Source organism: Rana temporaria, chromosome 3 (genome assembly GCF_905171775.1).
Source record: "Rana temporaria chromosome 3, aRanTem1.1, whole genome shotgun sequence".
NCBI classification, from domain to species: Eukaryota; Metazoa; Chordata; class Amphibia; order Anura; family Ranidae; genus Rana; species Rana temporaria.
In genome coordinates, this window is record NC_053491.1 from 37,521,685 (window position 1) to 37,542,536 (window position 20,852).

The window sequence follows — 20,852 nt, forward strand, 5'->3', positions numbered from 1 at the left end:
TGAGATGGAGACTGGGGCATAGCAACGTGGAATTTGGAGCTGTTCTAATGTCTTCAGAGAACCTCTCCATTTCTCCCATCTTTGTTGTTTCTCAATAGGTAACGGAGTGTCCCAATCTATGTTATCAGTAGTAAGCTGTCTTAATAACATCTTACCTTGGATGATGACTGGGGCTATAAATCCCAGTGGGTCGTAGATGCTGTTCACTACGGACAAGACTCCTCTCTTGGTGAAGGGTTTGTCACAGGTTGACACCTGGAAGGTGAATGTGTCTGCCTTGATGTTCCACAGCAGACCTAGACTTCTCTGTATAGGGGGTGTGTCTGACCCAAGGTCAAGGTCTTTCACACTGGCAGCATAGTCCTCAGGGTGAAATGCATTCATTAGCTCTTGGCTGTTAGATATAATTTTGTGAAGTCTCAAATTTGCTACAGCTAGCATCTCCTTTGTTCTGGTAAGAAGATTAATTGCTTCTTTAGCAGTAGGAAAGGATTTGAGCCCGTCGTCTACGTAAAAGTTCCTTTCAACAAATTGACGAGCATCGGATCCATACTCAGCTTCTCCAAGCTGAGCTGTCTTTTTTAGTCCATAGATTGCTACAGCTGGGGAAGGGCTGTTCCCAAAGACATGCACCCTCATTCGGTAATCAATTACCTCTTTGTTGATGTCGTTGTCCTTGTGCCATAGAAACCTGAGGTAATTCCTGTTATCTTCCTTGACGATGAAGCAGTGGAACATTTGTTGAATGTCGGCCATCACCGCTACAGGTTCTTGACGAAAGCGAATTAGGACTCCAATGAGGTTGTTGTTCAAGTTGGGCCCTGTGAGGAGCATGTCGTTAAGTGAGAAGCCTTCATGTTGGGCACTGGAGTCAAAGACAACTCTGATTTGGTCTGGCTTTCGTGGGTGATACACACCGAAGGAAGGGAGGTACCAGCATTCTTCTCCTTCTTTCAATGGGGGTGCGGGTTCGGCATGACCCCTGTCAAAGATATTCTGTATGAAGTCCACAAAATGTCTTTCCATCTCTGGCTTCCTGCTTAAGGTACGCTTTAAGGAGGAGAATCTTTTGACTGCTTGATGTAGATTGTTTGGTAGCTTCTCTCTCGGGAGGCGAAAGGGTAGGGGTGCTACCCAACTATTGGAATCTTCCTGAAAGAACTCATTGTCCATTACTTTAAGGAATTCTTTGTCTTCTGCCGAAGGAGCCAACTTGTCGTCTTCACTGCTTACATTGAAAACTGTAGAACCAAAGCTGTCATAGTAGGTGCGGGAAAGGTTTGTGTTGCAATGTTGCAACTTGCAGCTAGTTACCTTCTCCTTTACCCAGTAGTGATGTGGGCATGGCTCAAAGTGAGTATTACGACCATTTGGCAATACATTTGTCTTGAATGAAGAAATGTTAGTAGGCCTTTTCATTTTGCCTATACAGACGTTGCCTATGATGACCCAGCCTAAGTCCAGGTACTGGGCGAATGGGGCCTCTGGAGGTCCGCTGACCTGCCTGTGTACCTTGTGGATCCTTAGAATATCTCTTCCCAGCAGAAGAAGGATTTTAGCATCTTTGTCAAGTGGTGGGATTTCACTGGCTATTGACCTTAGATGAGGGTGGTAGAAGGCAACTTCTGGTGTAGGTATTTCTTCTTTGTTGGCTGGTATCTGGTTACACTCTACAAGTGTAGGTAAGGGTAATTGTAGGTTATTTTCTAGGGAGGACACAATAAATCCATGAGCCCTTCTTCCAAAAACCTCTGTAGTTCCACTACAAGTGCCTAAGGTGTAAGGGTGAACCTCTCCTTTTGTGCAAAATAGATCGAACAGTTCGGATCGTGCAAGCGATCGATTGCTTTGATCGTCTAAGATAGCATACACCCTTAAAGTCTTTTCTGGCTGATCCTTGTGATGAATATTCACTAGGCATATTTTAGCGCAAGATTTGTCACAGTGGTCTTCCCCACAGACTTCAGTGCACGAAGAAAATACCATGGTGGAATTAGGTACGTGATCTGTACTCTTCCCGCTGTGGTTCTGCCCAGGAGGAAGGTCTGCATGTTGTGAAGGATTGGACTCAAGAGGATGGAGTGCTTGCACATGGTCCTCGGAACCGCACTCTATGCACTTGATAGGAGTTTTACATTCCTTGGCAAAGTGATCGGTGGAAGCACAGCATCTATAACATACCCCAAAAGTCTTTAGGAGTTCCTTTCGTTCGTGTAGGGGCTTCTTTCTGAAACCGATACATTTTTTGAGGGGATGAGGCTTCTTGTGGATGGGACATAATCGGTTTGGGTTTTCGATCTTGCCGCTCTTGTTTGGGGCGGGAGTGGGAATAATGTCTGTCTTCCTAACAGACACGGGACCTCTGCGGTTCCTGTAGCTAGTATGTAGGTTGTCACCTTTAGGTGAGGGAGTATTGAACTCGCTGAATGCAAAACTAGGATCGTTCTTGGTGTCAGCAATGTTCCTGACGAAATTGCAGAAGTAGGAGAACGGGGGAAAGGAAACCTTGTTTTCCCGTTTGTATGATGACCCAACTTGGATCCACTTTTCTTGTAGGCCATGCGGAAGCTTGCAAACGATAGGGTTAACTCCTCGAGCAGTGTCCAGGTAACTGAGGCCAGGTAGCTTAGGGTCAGTTTTGGCAAGCTGGACTTCGAGAAGAAGGTCGCTGAGTCTCTGGAACTCTATATTGTCCTTACCAGATATCCTTGGGAAATTTTCCAATCGTTTGAGCAATGCATTCTCTATGGCTTCAGGACTACCGTAAGTCTGTTCTAGACGCTCCCATGCTGCGGTGAGACCTGCAGTTGGATTGTCGATGTAAACTGACCTGAGGCTCTTGACACGTTCTGTAGACTGTGGGCCAAGCAACCCGATCAGCAGATCCAGCTCACGATCGGCAGTAAAACCGATACCGCCTAATGTATTTTTGAAAGCGGCTTTCCAGCTTCTATAATTTTCAGGATGGTCGTCGTAGTTTACTAGGCCTGACTTGGCGAGCTCATGTCGAAGTAAGTACTTTACTACCTCTGTTGTATCGGTTGCCTCTGACTTTACATAGGAGGTTGCTGGTTGATTGTTGTGGATTGCATTGTTTATGGTATCGTTGCAAAGAGACGTGGGAAGATATGGTGCAGCAAGGGCATTCAGCTGAATTGTTGGGTGAAGGTCTGGAACAGTACTGTTAGCAGGAGGCTGGCGACTTGCTTGCGGATTTGTGTGCCGTTTTGTGACATATGCGGGATCAGCATGACAGTCGGGAGCTGCACTGGGGTGGGTTTGCATGTAGGAAGTGGCTGGAACAGCTTTTACCTGATGATGTGGTGAAGTCCTTGCGTTGCCGTGAAACGTGGAGGTAATTGAGTGTTCACTGCTGTGGTTTAGAACATAGTTCTTAGTGCGTTCAAAAGGATCTTCTACATCTGCCTCGACGCTGACCCTTTCGCTAGCGTTTTCATCTGCACCGATAGCTTGTTCCAAAACCTTTAGTTTTGCTGCAGCTGCCTCGTAGTTGCTCTGTTCCTTTAAAGCTTCAATTGCTGCCCTTTGACGTGCCGTTTGAGCTTCTATTGCTGCCTTTTGATGCGCTGCCTCGGCTTCCATTACTGCCTTTTGATGCGCTGCCTCGGTTTCCATTACTGCAACCTCGGCCTCCATGTCTGCTCTCTTTTTTGCATATGCGGCCCGTACTTTGATAGCCTCTGCTTCGGCGCGGGCATTTATTAGCTGTTCACTAAGCGTTGAGTGCCTTGAACTTCGGGATCTAGAGGAACCTTTAGAACGTCTGGTGGATACAGATTTGTGAGATACAGTGTCCCGTGGCAGCATTAATTTTGCTTCTGCCTTTGCTTTAGTTCGCTGGATAAAGCTTTCTCTTTCCTCATTAAGAAGCTGGGCATTGTTAAGTTGCTCTAAGGACTCCTCAGTGTTGATGCTTTGCAGAATAGTTTTATATTTCTTGCTTGTAGTCTGGTAGAGTTCATATGAAGCAGAGAGATGCTTTATGGCGCCCTCTAGTTGCAGTACCTCGTGGCTGGGACATGAAATCACATCAATGTGGGTGAGGATTTTATCCCAAATCTGCTTCAAACTGGTTGCTAGTTCAGTTCTCATGGATTCATAGTTCTCTATAACCTTCCAAGTGGGTTTCACAGAGCGTTTGGTCAATGCAGTGGACTCTGGGTCCTCATCCTGGCTTTCTCTGTGTGGTGCATGCTGTGGTGTTTCATCACACACTGAGCCCTTTCCACTCATGATGGCCTGCAGTACACAGGCTTGACTGTAGTAGTGAAGAGTGTCTGTATACTGTGAGGAGCTGTAACAAGCTGTGCTGGGGTTGTATGCAGAATTCTCATGCAATACACACAGTTACACTTCACTATGATCTGTCCTGTGACGCAGTTATCTCTGTGCAGGCTGCTGGATACGTTCTTTTACTATTCTGAATCGGCTGCTAAGGCTATGAATGTGGGTTTCAGTAGCACATGGAGCTCATTGCCCTGAAGAGATTATCCATCCCAAATCACCTTTCCAGATAGCTTACTCAGTCACAACTCACATGAAAGAAGATCTGGCGATGTTTATTCGTCGTATGATCCGTAGAATGCAAGTTACAACAGGTAAAAGAACGATTCTTCCATGCAGGTAGAAGAAACATACAGGTCACATGAATTACAGCATTAAAATGACTGATACAGAAAAGAGGGGGAGGAGACTGAGAAGCATGCAAACTAAGGAATGCCACAAGAGACAAACTAGATAGGGATTAAAGAGACAGTACATAATAAAAATAATATCATGTAACATGACATTGGCTTTTAGAATTTACAAATGCAGAAATGTAGTAATCAGATGAAAGGTTTAGCGCTTGGAAACATGTTTTAATAGATAAAAAGTGTATTTTATATACATCTGTATAGATCAGACCAAAATGAGGGACACAAGAGGGACAGAGGGACATTATACAAAGAAAAAGAGCCGCTGCTCCAGGTGTATGATGATAACCTGAGGTGGAATATCTCGTAGAGTGCCATCCCCGGCCCGTCTCTGAGGGAAACTTGTAAGAAAAGAAATGGCTGCACATCTAGGAATTCCAATTGCCTTTTATTGTTCAAAGTACCGTATATACTCGAGTAAAAGCCGACCCGAATATAAGCCGAGGCACCAAATTTTACCACAAAAAACTGGGAAAACGTATTGACTCGAGTATAAGCCTAGGGTGTCCATCTGCATGCCTCACTGTGCCTCACTTTGCCTCACTGTGTCCATGTGCATGCCTCACGGTGTCCATGAATAAACTTACTTTTAACATGGGAGTATATAGAAGGGGTGCCTGGCTTTGAAAAATCATTGCTCCCCGGCCGTAGGTACCCCAGGCAGCAAATTCTGCACACTTATAGAGTGGGGCTATATGTGTGCCAAGTTTGGGGTCCAGGGGACCTACGGACGGCCGGTACCGGGTCCCCAAAGTCCGGGAGATCAGGCCCAAAAAAGTGACTCGAGTATAAGCCGAGGGGGGCATTTTCAGCACAAAAAAGTGCTGAAAAACTTGGCTTATACTCGAGTATATACGGTAATAACACCAAAGACACCAACATGAGGTCAGGTAGACACATTTCACACTAACATCTTGTGCTTAATCATTACCTAATGATTAAGCACAAGATGTTTGTGTGAAACGCGACTACATGACCTCGTGTTGGTGTCTTTGGTGTTATTACTTTGAACAATAAAAGGCAATCGGAATGCCTGGATGTGCAGCCATTTATTTTCTGACAAAGGGACATTGCTCCAAATCAAGGACAGCTGGGAGCTATGCCTTTACATGCACATGAACTTTAATAGCAGTCTTAGTCCGTAGGGTTCAATATTAAGTTGGCCCACTCTTTGCAGCTATAACAGCTTCAACTCCCCTGGGTTTGGGCACTCTGTCTTTGTTGGCTGTTTATTGCTATTTTTTGGAATACAATCATTGGAACGTTCCTGTGGTGTGTAGCCATTCTTTTCTACCTATTTTTACTACCCACTGACTACAAGTGTAAACAATCCCTTATACCGCGTACACACGATCAGTTTTTCCCACAGGAAAACTGTGGGTTTTTTTGTCAGCAGGAAAACGGCTCAAACTTGTCTTGCATACACACGGTCACACAAATCTTGACGGAAATTCCGACCGTCAAGAACGCAGTGACATACAACACATACGACGAGCCAAGATCAATGATACCCAGGTATACAAACATTGTATGTAGGGCTGTCCACAAGGTTTAGGAGGGTGTCTATGGGAATGTTTGACCATTCTTCCAGAAGTGCATTTGTGAGGTTAGGCACTGATGTGGACAAGAAGGCCTGGCTCACAGTCTCCATGGTGTTCTATCGGGTTGAGGTCAGGACTCTGTGCAGGCCAGTTAAGTTCCTCCAATTTAAACTCTTTCAAGGTCTTTATGGATCTTGCTTTGTGCACTGGTGCGCAGACATGTTGGAACAGGAAGGGGTCATCCCCAAACTGTTCCCACAAAGTTGGGGGCATGAAATTGTCCAAAATGTCTTGGTATGCTGACGCCTTAAGAGTTCCCTTCACTGGAACTAAGAGGCCAAGCCCAACCAATGAAAAACAACCCCACACCATATGTGGCGGCGGGCCGTGGCTTGCAACCAGCCCATTTGGACTGTAGTGACTGATTTTTTTTTTCCCCAGGAGCCAGCAGATCATGGGTGCAATGTCAGGCTACTGCAGATGTTTCCTCCAGCTCTCTGCCCAAACTTCTGTACAGGCTTTCAGTTACAAATCTGAATAAATGAAAGCGGTTGTATACCCTCATATACAACTTGCACCTACAGCTAAGCCTACATTAAGGCTTACCTGTAGGTGCTTGCAATATCTCCTTAACCTACATGGTTAAGGAGATATTTGCAGAAAAACGGTAACCGATGTCTACGGCGCACTGAGCGCGCCAACTCTTGAATGGGAGCCTGCCGGAATGGGAGCCTGCCGTAAAGTGCCGGAAATGCGCGCATCCGCGGGAGTGACGTCATCGCCGCTCCGGCCAGTCACAGCGCCGGAGCGGCGATACCCGGAAGTCACTCCGGGTATCATGGCGGAGGAGACGAACGAGGGTCTGTGCGGGTTCTTCCATCTAAGGTAAGTAATTGATAATGAGCTAGAATACTAGCTCATTATGCCTTTGCCTTGCAGGTTTTTTTTTTTTTTTTGGTATACAACCGCTTTAATATTCTGACAATAAAAAAAGTGCATAGGTGTGCACAGCCTATTGCATTAGGGTGTGCACCCCAAAGCTCAAACACACATAACTTTCTCTGCAGCCTCAGCTGCACTGGACAGTTAATGAATGGGAATTGATCTGTGCTGAAAAGCTTCATGTTCATTCACAAACTGAAACATAGTATACAGTTTACTATGCTTTAGTTATGATTGAACACAGTGAGTGAGTGTGTTCACTGTGTTCATTTAGAAAAGGAAGGGGCTGGTAAATGACATACTGATTATCCCCTTTCCTCACTCTCAATGCTGAAACATCCCCTGCAGCAGCTGGGAGAAAGGAGGGAAGCCAGAAGCATTACGGCGGGGGGGTTGCACAACACAGGGGAAGCCCAGGCAGTAGGAGGATTTGGCACCGCGCAGAGTGATTAGGGCATGCCCAGGCACACCTGGCACACCCCCTGCGCACGCCTATGCACAAGTGCTTGACGCACCTAAACGCATTTGCCAAAACGTGGCTTAGGCGTGTTTTTGAAACTGCTTTTTTCCTGTCTGGAGAAAAGCGTTTACAAAAGACCCAGTGTGCATGAAACCTAAAAGAGGCTTTCTGCTTCCAGAGATAAGATAGGAAAAGTCTAAGCACTTCCCCCCTCCCCCGCCCGGCTATCATCAGTATTTTCAGCACTAGCAAGCAGCTCTGAATGCACACAGCAAGGCTGCTCAGTTATCTTCCCGTGTCACCGTCTGCCTTCAGGAACTCTCATAAAACCTATGGGTGCCGGTCTGGCCCAATGAAATCCAAGCCGCGCTCAGTAATGACCACCTATAACAGCTGCCGTGGGCATTCTAAGCTGGACATCTCTGGTAATAAACAATTAAAGGGGCAAGTCTCAAAACACTATCTACATGGAGTTTGTATTGTCAGGAAGTCGTGATCTCCCTGGATTTCTAGCAGGATCAATGGGCGTGTATCAACAACAAAACACTTGTGTGTGGTGGGCAAATAGGGTGGGCTTTAACCACTTAAGCCCCGGACCATATTGCTGCCTAAAGACCCAAGGTGTTTTTACAGTTTGGGACTGCGTCGCTTTAACAGACAATTGCGCGGTCGTGCGACGTGGCTCCCAAACAAAATTGGCATCCTTTTTTCCCCACAAATAGAGCTTTCTTTTGGTGGTATTTGATCACCTCGGCGGTTTTTATTTTTTGCGCTATAAACAAAAATAGAGCGACAATTTTGAAAAAAATGCAATATTTTTTACTTTTTGCTAGAATAAATATCCCCCAAAAACATATATAAATTATTTTTTTTCCTCAGTTTAGGCCGATACGTATTCTTGTACCTATTTTTGGTAAAAAAAATCGCAATAGGCGTTTATCGATTGGTTTGCGCAAAATGTATAGCGTTTACAAAATAGGGGATAGTTTTATTGCATTTTTATTAATTTTTTTTTTTTTTTTTACTACTAATGGCGGCGATCAGCGATTTTTTTCGTGACTGCGACATTATGGCGGACACTTCGGACAATTTTGACACATTTTTGGGATTTTTGTCATTTTCACAGCAAAAAATGCATTTAAATTGCATTCTTTATTGTGAAAATGACAGTTGCAGTTTGGGAGTTAACCACAGGTGGCGCTGTAGGATTTGGTGTACACTGTGTGTGTGTGTTTACAACTGTAGGGGGGTGTGGCTGTAGGAATGACGTCATCGATCGAGTCTCCCTATAAAGGGAATCACCCGATCGATGCAGCGCCATAGTGAAGCACGGGGAAGCAGTGTTTACACACGGCTCTCCCCGTTCTTCAGCTCCGGGGAGCGATCGCGACGGAGCGGCTATAAACAAATAGCCGCGCCGTCGTCCCGGATCGCTCCCCGAGGGGACCCGACCGCCGCAAGTCGCGGGGGGGTCCCGATCGGACCCCCGACCCACGTCTAGGCAGGGACGTACAGGTACGCCAATGTGCCTGTACGTGCCATTCTGCCGACGTATATGTACATGCGGCGGTCGGGAAGGGGTTAAGTCCCATAAGCCACATGTATGTATCAATCAGCAGCAGAGGTTTCTGTGCTGAAAGCGTGCTCCCATGCTTGCTCTAATGCCTCGTACACACAATCGCGACTCCCGAAGAGAAAAGTGCGCTTTTTGTCGCGAATTCTGACCGTGTGTATGCTCCATCGCACTTTTTCTGTCAGAATTCCGGCCAGGAAAAGATTGAAAGCAGGATCTCAATTTTCGTGACAGGAAAAATACCTGTCGCACATCGCGTTCATCTGCATGCAATTACGAGAAGAGCCGAACTGCCTATTGAACTTCATTGATCTCGGCTCGTCGTATGTGTTGTACGTCACCGCGTTCTTGACGTTGAGATTTCCAGACAAGATTAGTGTGACTGTGTGTATACAAGACAAATTTCTGCCATTTTTCTGCTGAAAAACAAAACATGTTTTTCTTGTCGGAAATCGCGATCGTGTGTACTCGTGTGACTGGGCTATTTTATGCGATTCGGCACTGCGTCACTTTAACTGACAATTGTGCGGTTGTGCGACGTCCCTCCCAAACAAAACTGACATCCTTTTTTTCCCACAAATAGAGGCCCGGATTCTCGTACGAGTTACGCCGGCGTATCTCCAGATACGCCGTCGTAACTCTGAGTCCGAGCCGTCGTATCTATGCGCCTGATTCTTAGAATTAGTTACGCATAGATTTGTATTAGATCCGACCGGCATAAGTTTCTTACGCCGTCGTATCTTAACTGCATATTTACGCTGGCCGCTAGGGGCGTGTACGCTGATTTACGCCTAGAAATATGTAAATCAGCTAGATACGCCAATTCACGAACGTACGCCCGGCCGACGCAGTACAGATACGCCGTTTACGTTAGGCTTTTCCCGGGGGAAAGTTACCCCTGCTATATGAGGCGTACATGAGGCGTACCAATGTTAAGTATGGACGTCGAATTGTTCACGTTTTACGATGTTTGCGTAAGTCGTTCGCGAATAGGGCTGGGCGTCATTTACGTTCACGTCGAAAGCATTGGCTTCTTGCAGGTTAATTTGGAGCATGCGCACTGGGATACTTTCACGGACGGCGCATGCGCACTTCGTAAAAAACGTCATTTACGCGGGGTCACATTAATGCCGCGTACAGACGGTCATTTTTTGTGATGAAATAAAATGACATTTTTAAAAATGTCAATTAAAATGATCGTGTGTGGGCAAAATGTCATTTTATGTCTTCTGAAAAATGACAAAAAAAAAATTCGAACATGCTCGAATTTTTTGTGTCGTTTTTCAAAATGTCATTTTTTGTGTCAATGAAAATGATAGTGTGTGGGCAAAACGACGTTTTTAAACCCGCACATGCCCAGAAGCAAGTTTTGAGACGGGAGGTAAAACTACCATTCATAATGGAGTAAGCACATTCATCACGCTGTAACAGACAAAAAAGCACGAATCATCTTTTACTAACAAGTAACCAGCTAAAAGCAGCCTCAAGGCGAATAGAACTTCCCCTTTAGAGTGCCGTCACTTTGTTCATCATTTTTCAAAATGATGGTGTGTATGCTACATCGTTTTTGAAAATGAAGTTTCAAAAATGTTGTTTTTTTTCATCACTTCAAACGTCATTTTTTTTTCATCACAAAAAATGACCGTCTGTATGGGGCATAAGTTTATATAACACACGCCCACATCTCCCACATTTGAATTAGGCGGGCTTACGCCCGCCTATTTACGCTGCGCCGCCGCAACTTTGGTTTGAGAATACGGCACTTGCCTGTCAAAGTTGCGGAGGCGTAACGTAAATAGGATACGTTACGCCCGCACAAAGATACGCGATTCTACGTGAATCCGGGCCAGAACTTTCTTTTGGTGGTATTTGATCACCTCTGCGGTTTTTATTTTTTGCGCTATAAACAAAAGAACAGCGTCAATTTAGAAAAAAAAACACAAAGGGGGTTATTTACAAAAGGCAACTCCACTTTGCACTGTAAGTGCTCTTAGAAGTGCAGTCGCTGTAAGGCCCCTTTCACACTGACATTTTTTTCAGGCGGTTTAGGGCTAAAAATAGCGCTGCTATACTGCCTGAAAAATTTGTGCCCTGCAGTCTTCAATGTGAAAGCCCAAAAGCTTTCACACTGAAGCGGTGCGGTGCTGTTTACCGCTCCTGTGCAGAGGCGCATTGCCGGCGCTATTAACCCTTTTTCGGCCGCTAGCGGGGGTTAAAACCGCACCGCTAGCAGCCAGAATATCTAGCGGTAAATACGACGGTATAGCAGCGCTAAAAATCGCGCCGCTATACCGCCGCCACACCTCCGCTACCCTGTGTGAAAGGGGCCTAAATCTGAGGGGTAGATCTGAAATGAGGGGAAGCTCTGCTGATTTTATCATCCAATCGGGTGAAAGCTAAAATTGTGTTTTTTATTTTCCTTGCATGTCCCCCTCAGATCTACAGCGACTGCACTTCCAAGTACACTTGTAGTGCAAAGTGGATATGCCTTTCGTAAAAATAACCCCTATAGTGTCTTTTTTCTAAATTGTCGCTCTTTTTTGTTTATAGCGCAAAAAAATAAAACCACAGAGGTGATCAAATACCACCAAAAGAAAGCTCTGTTTTATTTGGGTACAGCGTCACACGACCACGCAATTGTCAGTTAAAGCGACGCAGTGCCGTATCGCAAAAAATGGCCCGGTCATTGGGCACCCAAATCTTCCGGGGCTGAAGTGGTTAAGCGGTTAAATAAAATAAGTGTAGGCCAACGTACTGAAGTGTAGCCGATCCTAAAAACCTAATGACCTGTACACACGATCGGTTCGTCTGATGAAAACGGACGTTTTTATTGGACGAACCGATCGTGTGTGGGCCCCCATCAGTTTTTTTTCCATCGGTGAAAAAAAATAGAATAAAATTTTCGGGTGGTTAAAAAACCGATAGAAAAAAAACGGTCGTCTGTGGGGAAATCCATCGGTCAAAAATTCACGCATGCTCAGAATCAAGTCGACGCATGCTCGGAAGCATTGAACTTCATTTTTCTCAGCACGTCGTTGCGTTTTACGTCACCGCGTTGGACACGATCGGATTTTTAACCGATGGTGTGTAGGCAAGACTGATGAAAGTCAGCTTCATCGGATATCTGATGAAAAAAATCCATCGGTCCGTTTTCATCGGATGAACCGATCGTGTGTACAGGGCGTAAAGGTTCATTCACCCAGGGTGAAAATATCTCCACTATCAGTAACACTGCACTCCACACCCCCATTGACTTTACACATCCCTATAGAGTGAATTCCTAGACTCCTGGCACACCTTAGTACATTGGTAAATAATGGTATGGATGTTGACTAAGGAGGCTTTCCTCGCCATACTTCCACCTTTCCCCCCATACAAGGCTGGATAATCCGGAATGGCATGTTGACCTATGGCACATGAAGAGGAAAGAGTCCAAGATAACGCATGGCAATGTATAACCAGCTCTCTGTACAGCTATTTCCCCGGGAATGTTAAGTGGTGATGAGTGACACATCAAGGTCACAGATTCCTCCTCCCTATAATTACCCATCATGTCTGACGAGGAGATGGAACGCCGTCATGTGTCTCCTATTATCTCCCATTCATGTCTTTTATCTTGTCAAGCCACAATGCACAATTCTTACCATTTATTAGCATCTATTACTATACATTAGCCCCATATATACGCCGATCTCATATTCATTCTATAGGAAGGAAGGAATGCTACTAATAAAGAATCACCACTTCTCCTCTGATGGTTAATATTTAAAAAAAAAAAAACAGAAGAAACTACAAAGTGAGGTTAATGTGTAAACCAGAAATAGTAAATGAAGGGATTCACAAAGACAAAACCGGATCAAAGTGGTTGTAAACTCCTCCTCCCAGTGAAGTGACCGGCCTCGGGTGATACACAGAGATGTAACAAATCCTCCTACATAAGTTGTACCTGTTTATCTTAACCACTTCCTGACGGCCGTGCGACTTTATACGGCCGCAGTGTGGACCTAAATCTCCGGGAGGCCGTCTATATACGGCCTCCAGCCACTGGGGGCGCGCGAGCACCGCCGACGGCGGCACGCGCGCATGCCCGCCTCATCACTGAGATGCCGATGCGCGTGCCTAGGGTTGCCACCTCATCCCTTTAAGGCTGGGTTCACACTACTACACTACTTTGATCCTACTTTGCTCTGTGTTCAATGTTTCCCTATGAGAGCGTCTTGTAGCGTCCTACACAAGTCGGTCCGACTTTGAAAATGCTCCCTGTACTACTTTTGGTCCTACATTGATCCTACTTCAGGCCCATTGAATATCATTGAAGTCGGACCAAAGTAGTATCCTGTTCATGAAAGTAGGATGGATGTAGGACCAATGTAGGATCAATGTAGGACCAATGTAGCAGAGCAAAGTAGGATGAAAGTAGTGTAGTAGTGTGAACCCAGCCTGACACCTTTTGGATCTGAGGCTGGGTTCACACTACTACACTACTTTCATCCTACTTTGCTCTGCTACATTGGTCCTACATCCATCCTACTTTCATGAACAGGATACTACTTTGGTCCGACTTCAATGATATTCAATGGGCCTGAAGTAGGATCAATGTAGGACCAAAAGTAGTACAGGGAGCATTTTCAAAGTCGGACCGACTTGTGTAGGACGCTACAAGACGCTCTCATAGGGAAACATTGAACACAGAGCAAAGTAGGATGAAAGTAGTGTAGTAGTGTGAACCCAGCCTGAAACAGAACACATATGAATTACACAGGTTCTCTGGCTAATTAAGGTGGTAATTAGACTCATTTGGTGCCTTACCTGCATTAAATCAGCCACAGAACCTGTGTAATTCATATGTGTTCTGTTTTAAAGGGATGAGGTGGCAACCCTACGCGTGCCTGCCGGCCGCGATGTCCGCCAGGCACCTGCGATCGGCGGTTACACAGACATGGATCCCTGTGTGTAAACACAGAGATCCACGTCCTGTCAGGGAGAGAGGAGACCGATCTGTGTCCCTTGTACATAGGGACACAGATCGGTCACCTCCCCCAGTCAGTCCCCTTCCCCCACAGTTAGAAACACTATGCAGGGCACACATTTAACCCCTTCCTCACCCCCTAGTGTTAACCCCTTCAATGCCAGTCACATTTATACAGTAATCAGTGCATATTTATAGCACTGGTCGCTGTATAAATGTGAATGGTCCCAAAAATGTGTCAAAAGTGGCGGATGTGTCCGCCATAATGTCGCAGTGCCGATAAAAATCGCAGATCGTCGCCATTACTAGTAAAAAAAAAATAATACAAAATAATAATTCTGTCCCCTATTTTGTAGGCACTATAACTTTTGCGCAAACCATTCGCTTATTGCGATTTTTTTTTTTTTTAGCAAAAATATGTAGAAGAATACGTATCGGCCTAGACTGAGAACATTTAAAAAGAAAAAAAAAAATTGGGCTATTTATTATAGCAACAAGTAAAAAATATTGATGATTTTTTTCAAAATTTACACTTTTTTTTTGTTTGTAGCGCAAAAAAATAAAAACCGCAGAGGTGATCAAATACCACTAAAGGAAAGCTCTACTTGTGGGGAAAAAAGAACCATCTCCATAGACAACAATGTAAAATCACCCCTCCAGCGGCACGAGCGTCGGGCGTAAATACGCCTAGGTGTGAATGGAGCCTCAAGCCTAGCCATACATGTGTAAAGCCTAGTACACACTGTGACAAAATCGGATGAATGACCATACAATTTTCCATGAATGTGTGTATCATGATGCAACCGAAAATTATATTAGAGAGGATAGATATAGGAATACTTGTTGAGATTTTTAAGGTGCATGTACTAATAAATTAATCCAAGGAGGTATATTAAAAAATATACATGTATTTTAAACAATGATTAAAAAATTGTCTAAAAACAATTCCACGACAAGTACAAAAAATATAATCCTTATGGATACAGCAGATTTGATGACGTTCCCAACATGTTTCGCCCTCAATCTGGGCTTCTTCAGTGTCCATAAAGATTGTACTTTTTTTACTTGTCGTGGAATTGTTTTTAGACAATTTTTGTAATCATTGTTTAAATAAGTAAATACATATTTGATCCTCCAATAGGATCACTAATATAGGTCTAACATATAGTTCTCATAATCCTCTCTAACCGTTTCAAATCTTTTAAAATTTAGCTTTGAAATCATACACATAACACATTAAGTACCGGTTCACACAGTGGTAACCCGTCTTACAGCGCGACTTTGCAAGGCGATTTGGAGGTGACTTCATCGTGACTTTGAGCAACTTACAACGCGACTTAAAATTGCCTCCAGGACAGGCGACTTTGGCTGTGGCCAATCACAGAATAATCAGCTCTGTGGGAGGGAGGGGTTTGCCTGGGTAAACTATTTTATTTTCCTGTAAAGTTGCTTCAGTTAAGATGGAGATCCGACTTTGGAGGCAACTTCCATTGAAATTTATGGGTACAAGTTGCCTAGAAGTCGCCTTGAAGTACAGGAACCTTTTCTGAAGTCGGAGCGATTTCAATAGTGTACATTAACTTCAAAAGAATTTCTTATGTCCAGCGACTTGGGGCAACTTCAGGTCTGACGAGTCGCATCCCAAGCTGTAGTGTGAACCGGCACTTAACCACTTAAGGACCGCCTCCTGCACATATACGTCGGCAGAATGGCACGTCCTGTACAAGTACCCAGCCGTGGGTCGTGGGCACCCGCAACCCGGTCTGAAGCTCCGTGACCGGGACCGCGGGCCCGATCGCCGCTGGAGTCCCGCGATCGGTCCCCTGAGCTGAAGAACGGAGAGAGCCGTGTGTAAACACGGCTTCCCCGTTCTTCACTGTGGCGGCGGCATCGATTGTGTGATCCCTTTTATAGGGGGACACAATCGATGACGTCACACCTACAGCCACACCCCCCTACAGTTGTAAACACACTTCAGACACATAACCCCATCAGCGCCCCCTGTGGTTAACTCCCAAACTGCAATTGTCATTTTCACAATAAACAATGCATTTTAAATGCATTTTTTGCTGTGAAAATGACAATGGTCCCAAAAATGTGTCAAAATTGTCCGAAGTGTCCGCCATAATGTCGCTGATCACCGCCATTAGTAGTAAAAAAAAATTGATAAAAATGCAATAAAACTATCCTCTATTTTGTAAACGCTTAAAATTTTGCGCAAACCAACCGATAAACGCTTATTGCAATTTTAGGTAGATAGGTAGAATAGGTAGAAGAATACGTATCGGCCTAAACTGAGGGAAAAAAAATGTTATATATATTTTTGGGGGATATTTATTATAGCAAAAAGTAAAAAATATTGATTTTTTTTCAAAATTGTCGCTCTATTTTTGTTTATAGCGCAAAAAATAAAAACCGCAGAGGTGATCAAATACCACCAAAAGAAAGCTCTATTTGTGGGGAAAAAAGGACGCCAATTTTGTTTGGGAGCCACGTCGCACGACCGCGCAATTGTCAGTTAAAGCGACGCAGTCCCGATTTGCAAAAAGGGGCCTGGTCATTTAGCTGCATTTTGGTCCGGGTCTTAAGTGGTTAATTGTATATAGAAAAATAATGATACATAAATAAGGGTCATCTGAACTGTATAGCAAATGTTTATGTGAAATAAAGAGAACATGACAGTCCTTAAAGGGGTTGTAAAGGTAAATGTCTTTTCACCTTAATGCATCCTAGGCAATAAGGTGAAAAAACATCAGACGGTACCACCTTCAGCAAAATAGAACAGAAAAGTCTTTCTTGCAACTTTGCACGCACTTGTTGGGTTGCTACAGTCAATGGCACTGCAGCGCGTCTGCAAAAAAAAGATACACGTTTCTTGTGCACCGTGGGAACGCCCGTGGTTTTGTGTGTGTTTAGGCGTCACACAAGTGTGAATGGAGCCTGATAAAGGGGAATGCCTATGGAGTCACACCAGTAGAGGGTGACAGATCCCATCTCCCAAAATCTGACATCTGGAACAGCAACATGAAATGGACTCAGGAAACAATTGTGAACGTGAAAGTGCTGAGAGAGGAAATCAGATCTAAGGAAAGACGAGGCAGCATGGGGATCCAAATAGGAAAAGGCACAGCGAGGAAATCCCTGCTGATTAATTCCATCAATACAGCCTACTATTATTTTTATTATTATTATTATTATTATTATTAACATTAGATGATTATTATTATTATTATTATTATTATTATTAACTTTTGATTATTATTATTATTGCTAACATTAGATGATTATCACAGGTGTGCGCAGCCTAATGCATTAGGGTGTGCACCCTTAGGCTGCATTCACACTTCGGCGTACAAAATCGCGGCGTTTTGTCCCGCGAATTGCGGCGACAAATAGCGGCGTTTTGTACCGCGATTTGCGGCGACAAAACGCCGCGATTGTGAATGCAGCCTTCACCCCCTCTATGGAGATGGTTCACATCTCCTATGCCGAACGCCGAAAGCCGCCTGAAAAAAAGGTCCGGGACTTTTTTTCAGGCGACAGGCGTACGGCGTTCGGCGTTCGGCGTGGAGATGTGAACCATCTCCATAGAGGTGCATGTGTTTTCGTCCCTCTGGCGTCTCGGGGCTGCTGCGGCGTCACACTACAGGCGACAAAACGCCTAGGTGTGAATGGGGGCTTAAGCTCAAACACACATGCATGTGTATGTATCTACATATATATATATATATATATATGACCCTAGCACATTGATCTCCCTGCTGGCACAGTTAAAGGGAAGAGCATAAACACGTCTCTTATGGCACATCCGGTAAGAGGGAGCTTTTTCCCATGTTCCTTTTGCTACACAGAGCCATAACACTAATGCACATGGGGTGATTAGGGTATGCCTGGGCACACCCGGCACACCCTGTGCGCATGCCTATGATGATGATTATTATTATTATTATTATTATTATTATTATTATTATTATTATAAACTTTAGATTATTATTATTATTATTATTATTATTATAAACTTTAGATTATTATTATTATTATTGCTAACATTAGATGATTATTATTATTATTATATTATTATTCAGGATTTATATAGCACAAACAATTTGCACAGTGCATTACAAAATAAAGGGAGACAGTACAGTTACAATACAATTCAAGACAAGAAGGTTAGGGGTCCTGATCACAAGAGCTTACAATCTAAAGGAAAATGTAATTGCTACAAAAGGTAATGGTGTGGGGATGAGTTGTCGTAAACGAATGACGCTTTTGGATTCAGCATTCAAATGTAGCAATGCAAAAAAATAATTAATATATTCCAAATGGAGTACATGGAAACTGGAAGATAAAACCTTCTGTTATAAGACTCCCAGGTATGTAAAGTTATGTCTTTTTAAACAACCTGTCCTATTGTTTTGCTGTCTCAATACTGATTGGATAATGAATACATCTTAATCAATGTCTCATTAATTCATTATACTGTGTCTTGCTGACTATGACCTCCATGCCTTGCATACTTCATTGTAATACTACTTAATCCTTCAATAAAGCAATGCTGATTGTAAAAAAAACAAAAAACATGAAACTGTCACCCATCAACTACTAGAATTCGTATTTCTATTGCTGTGATGAAGATTTCCCAGAACTGTACGCTTGTACCTGGCTGGGGAAATAAATCAGAAGTACAGAATACTGTGTTTGTCACTCATAGTATTGTTGGTAAATGTAAGGAGCAACTTAGAAAACATTGGGGTTGTTCAGTTTTGATGTTTCGGAAATCTGTCCAAAGAATTGATCTAGACTGTATAGATAAAGGAGGAGGAGGAGGAGGAGGACAGTGATGAGGATGATGTTGAGGATTGAAGTTTGAGTATGCAGTGATTCATATACTATAGGTTAGTGCGAATGATGATGAAGAAGAGGATAGGAGTGTCAGCACTGAGCATGCAGTGCTTCATATACTAGATGATCATGAAGATGGTGATAATGATGAAGAAGAGGATGATGATGACAATGAAGATAGGAGTGTGAGCATGCAGTGATTTATATACTATATGATAAGGAGGAGGATGATAGGATTGTAGTCATGCAGTCATTTAAATATGATGATGAAGATTATAGTGGTGTGCAATTATTCAAACTCTATATGATGATGATGAAGAAGATAACAGCAGTGTGATCATGCACTGATTGATATACTATATGGTGATGAAGATAAGGAGTATGCGATTATTCATAAACTATATAATGATGATGATGAAGAGGAGGATAGAGATGATAGGAGAGTGCAGTGATTCCTATACTAGGTGGTGGGGATGGGGATGATGATAGGAGAGTGCAGTGGTTTGTATATTATATGATGATGAAGATGGTAGCAGTGTGCAATGATTATTATTCTATATGAAGATGAAAATGATGATAATAATGATTAAGAGAGCAGTGTGCAGTGATTGTTATACAATATGATGAGGAGGAGGATGAAGATGGTAGCAGTGTGCAGTAATTATGATTATTATAGCAGTGTGCAGTGATTTGTTATACAATATGAAGATTGTGATGATGAGGAGGAGGAGGATGAAGATGTTAGCAGTGTGCAGTAATTGTTATACAATATGAAGACAGTGATGATAAAGAGAAGGATGAAGATGGTAGCAGTGTGCAATAATTATGATCATTATAGCAGTGTGCAGTAATTTGTTATACAATATGAAGATAGTGAGGATGAAGATGATGAAGATGTTAGCAGTGTGCAGTAATTGTTATACAATATGAAGATAGTGATGAGGAGGAGGAGGATGAAGATAGCAGTGTTCAGTGATTGCTATACAATATGAAGATAGTGAGGATGATGAGGATGAGGATGAAGATGGTAGCAGTGTGCAGTGATTTCTATACAATATGATGATAGTGAGGATGAGGATGAGGATGAAGATGGTAGCAGTGTGCAGTGATTGTTATACAATATGAAGATAGTGAGGATGATGAGGAGGAGGATGAAGATGGTAGCAGTGTGCAGTGATTTCTATACAATATGATGATAGTGAGGATGAGGATGAGGATGAAGATGGTAGCAGTGTGCAGTGATTGTTATACAATATGAAGATAGTGAGGATGATGAGGAGGAGGATGAAGATGGTATCAGTGTGCAGTGATTTCTATACTCACAGTTGCAGAGTCCTGGACGATCCTTTGTATATCCCGAGCACAGCCTCCTCTCTCTCTCTCTCTCCGGAGATCTGTAGTAGAATGTTTGGGCTCTCAGCCTTAATGACTGTTCATTGGCAGAGGGGAAGCTCGTGACGTCATAGAAGCCAAACCCCGAGTCAGCCCCCTAAATCAGGCAGTGTATGGATAGGTGGGATGCCAATGGCCAAAGAACACACACAGTGTACCGTCCTCTGTAACTCTACACCCCATATACTTCATACACTTCATAGACTTCATACACTCCATACACACGGCTCAGCTGAGTCCGCTCTCTGCAGGGTATAGGGAGCTCCTTCCATTCTCATAGGGATCTATCCTCTGTATTGGGGACACCGAGCACATGGATATAACCCACTTGTTGTGGTCTCTGTTATTGGAGGAGAGGAATGAGGAGGACAAATCCCGGCCGGTGTATGGGAGGATCGTCCGATCTCCTTCCAGTGCT

General features: G+C 43.8%; 1 protein-coding gene across 1 annotated transcript in view; it reads right to left on the reverse strand.

The window, feature by feature from the left end:
- The window catches only part of HAPLN3 (hyaluronan and proteoglycan link protein 3), a 75,936-nt gene extending 55,468 nt beyond the window's left edge, over nt 1-20,468 (reverse strand). The window contains exon 1 of the mRNA XM_040342405.1: nt 20,366-20,468. The gene's annotated coding sequence lies outside the window, so the exon portion shown is untranslated. The remainder of the gene's footprint in view (nt 1-20,365) is intronic.
- Nucleotides 20,469-20,852: the final 384 nt, after the last annotated feature.